The sequence below is a fragment of the Sinohyriopsis cumingii genome, chromosome 3 (genome assembly GCF_028554795.1).
Source record: "Sinohyriopsis cumingii isolate HCF-2022 chromosome 3, ASM2855479v2, whole genome shotgun sequence".
NCBI lineage: Eukaryota > Metazoa > Mollusca > Bivalvia > Unionida > Unionidae > Sinohyriopsis > Sinohyriopsis cumingii.
Genome location: NC_142963.1, coordinates 77,031,168 through 77,038,983, shown reverse-complemented (window position 1 = coordinate 77,038,983; position 7,816 = coordinate 77,031,168).

The following is a 7,816-nucleotide window of genomic DNA, read 5'->3' as shown; positions in this document are numbered from 1 at the left end:
ACAGAGAAATGAAGATGTACTTAATAAGATACATACACATAATTTTTACTGTTTTATTGCTTAAGTATATGCTTCATATCACTAGTATCAGCATCGAGGTATGTGATACCATCGCAAAACAGCAATACTAGAGGCACGTAACAAGGATATGAAGATTGGTAATGGTAAAGTCGCAAAGGATACTGGGTAAAATATATAAACTTTTCTAGGTTGCATTTTCACACATTTATGTAGGCATAGATCAATTTAGACTGATGAGAAACCTACCAAATAATACCAGATTTGTCAAAATCTGTGTGTGCTTACGATTGGTACGACTTATTCGACTCTAAGATAAACGTTCGTGTTGTAAAGATCTACGAGCACTAACATTCAAATGATTATCATCGAATTATATGGTACCATCTCAAAGCGGCAAGGGTAGAGGCACGTAGGTAGAATATAGAATATGATGATCCGTTGATGATCCGTAATATCGCAAGCGACACCAAGTAAAAAATATCAACTTTTTTACTTGCATTTTCACACATTTATATATTTCACAGATCAATTTAGACTGATGAGAAACCTATCAATTGATATCAAATTCGTCTAAATCGCGTTTTTAAAAAATTACTAATGTTATAACTTATTTGCCTATATGGAAAACGCTCATTGAGGAAGACATTGAGCGGACATACAGACACACAAAGATGTACTTTATAAGATGCATACACATATTATATATTGTTGTATAGCTTTCCTTATATGTTTGAGATCTATAACATTAAAATTGAAATATGTGGTACCGTGGCAAACTGCAATGGTAGAGGCACGTATAAGTCGCAACCGATATCGAGTCAAAAATACAAACTATTTTATTTTCATTTTCACACATTTCTGTTGGCACATATCGATTTAGACTGACGAGAAACCTAACAATTGATATCAAATTTTGCTAAATCGGTGTTTATTACTATTGTAATGACTTATTCACCTGTTTGTTAAACGATCGTATAGAAGACATTAGGAGAAAAGACAGACAAATGAAGACGTACTTAATAAGATACACACACATATTATTTACTGTTGTACAGCTTTAATTATATTCTTCAAATTTATAGTATTAGTATCGAAATATGTGGTACAATCGCAAAACGGCAATGGTAGTTTCACGTACCAAGGATATGAAGATCGGTAATGTCGCACCCGATATTCAGTAAAAAGAACAATCTTTTTTATTTTGCATTTTCACACATGTCTATTGGCAGAGATCGACTTAGAATCATGAGAAACGTATCAATTGATATCAAACTTGTCAACATCGTTGGTTGTTTGCGATTGGTATGACTTATTCGCCTATATGGAAAATATTCGGTTAGGAAGGCACTAAACGCAAGGACGTACAAATGAAGACGTACTTCATAAGACGCATACACATTATTTACCGTTGAACAGCTTTTATTATATGTGTCAGGTTTATAGAATTAGCATCGAAAAAATGTGATACGATCGCAAAACGGGAATGGCAGATGGACGTAGCAAGGATACGATGACCGGTAACGTTGCAAGCGATACTGAGTGAAAAATACCAACTTTTCTATTTTGCATTTTCACCCATTTATATTGGCACAGATCTATTTAGACTGATAAAAATTTATCAACTGATATCAAACGTGTCAAAATCGTTCTTTGCGATTGGTATGACTTATTCGCCCATATGGAAAACTTTCGTATAGGTCAGATGTAGGCACACGGAAAGACAGATAAAGACGTGCTTAATAAGATACATACACATATTTTATAATTATGTACAGCTTTAATTCTATGCTTCAGATCTATAGTATTAGCATGGACGTATGTGCTACCATCGCAGAACGGGAACGGTATATGAACGTAGCAAGGATATGAAGATCAGTAAAGTCGAACCCAATATTCAGTAAAAAGTACACTTTTTTGTATTCTGCATGTTCACACATGTCTGTTGGCACAGATCGAGTTTGACAGATGAGAAACCTATATATTAATATGAAATTTGTCAAAATCGGTGTTTATTTACTATTGGTATGACTTATTCGTGTATATCGAAACCGTTCGTAGAGGAAGGCATTGGGCGCACGAACATACATTATGAAGACGTACTTAATAAGAAGATACATAAACATATTATTTACTGTTGTACAGCTTTAATTATATGCTTCAAATCTATAGTATTAGCATCCAAGTAGGTGCTACCATCCCTAAACGGGAAGGATGGAAGCATCAAGGATACGAAGATGGGTAAAATCGCAAGCGACAATGAGTCGCAAATAGCAACTTTTTTATTATTCATTTTCACACATTTTTTTAAATTATTTTTTTTTTTTTTTTTTTTTTTTGCACAGATCGATTTAAACTGATGAGAAACCTATAAATTGATATCATATATGTCGAAATCGGTGGTTGTTTACGATTGGTACAACTTATTTACCTATATGGAACATGTTCGTGTAGGAAGGCATTTTGGCGCACGGAAAGACAAATGAAGACGTATTTAATAAGATATATAAACATGTTATGCTGTTGTTTAGTTTTAATTTTATGCTTCAAATCAGTAGTCAGCATCGAAGTATGTTGTAAACTCCCCCTCCCCTTAGTATGCAACTGCAAGCACACTTTGTCAAATGCTAAAAGGCACTAACTTTCTTGAAAATTATAATAATCAAAAAAAATTCCGGATTCGTATATTATAACGTTATAATGCGCTTTCATTTTCCGTCAGGTGGGTCTCCAGGTCGAGTTGTTATGAACAACAGGAAACAGTATCGTACATTCTTTGCTAAGCGATCGCTCAGGTGGTGCAGTGTCTGTACAGAGCGTCCGCCTTGGATGCGAGAGGTCGCGGATTCAAACCCCTGCCGAATCACACTAAAGACATAAAAATGGTACTAGCAGCTGCCTCTTTTGGCGCCCATCATTAAGATATTGGTGTGAGGATAATGTGATTGGGTGGGACAAAATGCTGTATGTTTGTGGCATGATGCCACATTGCTAGACATCATTATAAACTGTCACAATGCAGACATGGTAGCGATATGATTGCATTTTTTTTTAAAGCTACGTTAAAAATTACACACACACACACACACACTTTGCTTAGTTATTTGCTATTTGAAGAGATGGAATATTGTTCATATTTCAACCGCTTTTTATTAATGATCATCGATGTGACCAACATATACGATAATAATACTCCCGATGATGATGATGATGGTTGTTGTTCTGATTTCTGTATTACTACTGCTCCATGGGTATATTATATATCGAACTTGAAAACAGAAGCACTACCAGCAATAAAGCAGCTTTGAAAACAAATCGCACTTAATCGATATCAATATATATTGACATCAAAATGAACGTCAAATGCTCTGTGCAACTGTATCGAAATGAACTATTACATGCTGGGTTTTTTTTCTTTTTTTTTTTGGGACAGTTTTAGACCGAAAAAAGTAGTACTTCAAGGCTCTGTCTATGGTATAAATATGTTCATGTACACTTTTCCATTGTAACTTTAAGTGTATAGACTGCAAATACGATGAAGCACAAATCGAGGACGTCGAGTGTTAGCATTGGAACAATGTTACTACTTCGGTCGAGAAGGATAACGACCTATATATGTATTCCTGCCCACTACCATGTAGGATGTATCAAACTGTATATTACTCAAGCGCTCTTTGTCGAGCGTGCTGGTGTGTGTGTACAAAAACAAATGGAATATAATAACTTTAACTGAAATATATACAATTAAATTCTATATAAAAGTGATGCGGCACCTGGGAGTAAAGCAAAAATGGAAGAAACAAATTTCCGGATCGCTACTATCAACAGCAATGGGATAGACAAAGCGAAAGCAGACAAAGTAGCCAAAGAAACAAACAACAAACTTTGGTGTAATAATGATACAAGAAACACACTATAGAATTAAGCCAGAGTTCGAAATTTTAGTAGAAGACAAACTTAACTCAATAAAGATATGCAACAATTTTGCAAATAATGATATTAGAGTTGGTTGCAACAATAATATTTTTAAAAAGCTGGGAAAGGTTTGAGGAGGGGGGGATTTTTTAAGGGACGGTTGCTACGTGTTAAAATGTTTAATTGGCATATTATAAATGTGTACATGCCAGCTAATAGAAATAAGAAACTAATTTTAAAGAAAACTTATACACCTACCTACAACAATATTCGATGGAAAATCTAATCATAGGGGGAGATTTCAACTGGGTAACTATAAATTAAACCAGTCTAGCAGGATTGATAAATTTTACGGAAATTTTTATGATCCATTAATATATATTAATACTACAATAACCAACCAAAAGCTATCAGACCATTTCATGCTCACTATTGACCTAAAAATGAAAAAAATAGAAAAATGTGGGTCAGGACTATGGAAACTAAATAATAAGATTTTAAATGACAAAGAATATGTCGAAATAATAATTAAAAAAAGAAATTGAAACCGTCAAAAATGAAGAAAATATTAATATAATAATTGATTGGGATGTTTTAAAAAACAAAATAAAAGGAATAAATATTCAGTACTCAAATAGAGGGCGGAAAAACCCCAGAAAAAAAAAGACAAACACGAACTCAAATTAGAACTAAGCAAAACAACAAACGACGATGGAGAAAGAAAAAAAAAAAACGATTGACAGACAAAATTAAAATCGTTGAAGAAGACGAAAATCAGGGGAGAATAATAAGGGCGGGAAAATTTACAAAGATCTACAACGAGGCAAAAAACGTATATAAGCGAGAAGAATTTAGAAAAGGGGGTGATACAATTTTAAACAATATCAAAATAAACAATGTAACCCATACTGTAAAAGAAGATATCCTAAATAATATTTCCAAATATTATAAAGAACTATACACCACACACCACACAGAACATATACTTCAGCACAATCGACAGCTACTTAAAAAATGTCGACTGTGAGATGACATCAGCAGTACATAGAGACCAATGTGATGATGTCATCTCAGATGAAGAAATCACAAAAAGTATATCAACACTCACAAAAGTCACCAGGGAAAGATGGACTCATCGTGGAATTCTACCAAAAGTTCCACGGTGAACTGACGCCGATCTTAAACGCTTTGTATAATAATATAGTTTTAAGTAAAAATAAAATGACTAAATCTATGAGGGAGGGAGTTATCACAATTATATACAAAGGGAAAGGGAATAGAGACGAGATTAAAAACTGGAGGCCTATATCACTTTTAAACACGGACTATAAGATTTTAAGTAGGATTTTAACAAATACAGTAAAGGGTAGGATAAACAAGATAATTAATGTAAATCAAACTTGTGGGGGAGGGATATACAAAACAATATTTTAAACATTAAAACTATAATTAACTACATAAATGAAACTGGTATGATGAGTGCTATGGTACTCTTCGACCAGGAGAAAGCTTTCGACTGATTTGAACAAAACTGTATAAAGAATGTTTTTAAAAAATTTGGTTTCGGACCCAATTTCCAAAATGGACCAAAATCCTACACACTGGGATAATTAAACGGGAAATGCACGAAAGAATTTGAAATACAACGATCAGTGATACAAGGATGTCCACTATCAATGCTAGAATACGTAATGGCAATATAAATCCTACGTCACACGATAAGAAACAACCCAGATGTGCAAGCAGGGGCGTATTAACCATTAAGCAGACTAAGCACGTGCATATGACACCAGGGCCAAAGGGGGCACCACAAAGTTGAGAAAAGGGTGAAAAGAAAGAAAGAAAAAAGAATGAAGATTTGTAAAAAAAACTGATACAACTAGTGCAAATTGATCATGATGTTCTGTTTCTTGATCATGGTACACCCTAGGGTTATCTTCTCAGGTGTACGTGGAAAAGAGGGGCGCGCCAAGATTTGTCAGTGCTTAGGGCACCAGTGAGCCTTAATCCGCCCCTGATTATACAAGGCATACAAATACCAAACCTAAAAAAGAATTAAAAAATGCTCTAACATGCATATGATTGCAACATCTTTAGAAGAGAGGGGAAATGCTATAAGCGTCGGGTTCCAAAATAAACCACAACAAGCACGAAATCTTAAAAATAGTTAACTGGAGGGGCAACCACCCTGGATTATCGCCCCCCCACACACACACACACACTTACTGAGAGACACTGTAAAGGCTCTAGGGGTTTACTTTGGTAATAAAAAAAAGAAGCTGTAGAAAATTATGAACATATTATCAATAAAATAAGAGAAAATGTGAAAATCTGGCCATGGCGCCATTACCTATCATGGAGCGGGCCCAAGTGGCCAAGACTTATTTATACTCAAATATTAACTACATAATTAAATCCATAGATATGGATAATACAATTTTAAACAAAACAGACAACGAAATAATAGATTATATATGGAATCATAAAATGCATCATGTAAAAAAAGAGACATTATATAGGGCCAAAAGTAGAGGGGGCTTGGGGTTGCCGAGCCCTCTACTACTATAATTAACTAACATAATCAATAGATTAAAAAAAAAAAAATGCACTCAGACCCGGCTACAGCGTGAGAAGCACCGTACATCTACTGGTTCGGCTTCAACTTGAGAAACCGACCAGAGATATACAAAAATAACAAATTAATATAAAAAAATCGAAGTGCCACGCAAACATATGAGAACTAATTTTAAAATATAGAGACAAAACAGATTTATGCAAAATTTAATAAGTAAAAGTCACGCTTGGATTAGGGAGGAGGTAACCAAAAATATAAAATGTAGAGTAGAGCAGGACAACTGAGGGTGTAAATTGGACAAAAAAATTGGAAAAATTGGGGAAAATAAGATCTGTCAAAACACAAAGTATAATTTTTAAATACCTGCACAACACCTGGCTAACAGGCGAAGAAACAATCAAACATCGTATGCTGAGGATAATGCCGAAATGCCCTTTATGTAAAACAGCGAACTTCACCAAACTACATACGATTGTCCAATGTGATAAAACTAAACATAATAGGATAAAGTTAATAATGAAAATTTGCAAAAAATATAAGTATAACAAAAATAACATTTTATTCATAGATTTAGACTACGAAAACAAAATCGTTCTAAAATGTATAGACTATATAGTAACTACGATGATATCCTGTGGACAGGTGATAAAGATTTTTAAATAAGATACGTGGTAAAAATAAGAATATTAACCACAACAAGAACTCAGTACGTCTTACGACGAATAGATACTTACCGTCAGGTTGATATAACACAATTGATGTTGGAATTGGGGGAGAGAGGGGGAGGGAGGAATAGGTATTACAGACCGAAGGGTCGCGTAGCGCAATTGCGAGCTGATGCCATACCCATACCCCCTCCTCGCACCCCACAACAGCCATATTTCAAAGAAAATTTCAAATTCTATTTCAAATATTTCAAAGAAACCCATATAACTTTTTTTTTTTTAAAAGAGAAAAGGGAAGAAAGGAAGAAAGAAAAAAATAAAAGAATTTTGTAATTTAATTTTTTTTCTTCTTTCTCTGAAAGAAAATTCTAAAGACATATATAGGAAGGGATACAGGGAAAATATAAGGGGGAAGTAAATGGCGATGACATCATGGGGCTAAGTCACAGGGCTCAGTGAAGTGCATAGGCCCATCATGAGTCTTTGAAAACACCCAATGTAGAACATAAACAGACAAAATAAAGACACAAATACATACTGTATAACACTTAGTTTAAAACCCTACTAACTTCTCCCGCACTGCATGGTTGACCACTATAGAATAATGTGGTCTCATAAATACGTTTGGATCTTTCAATAAAGC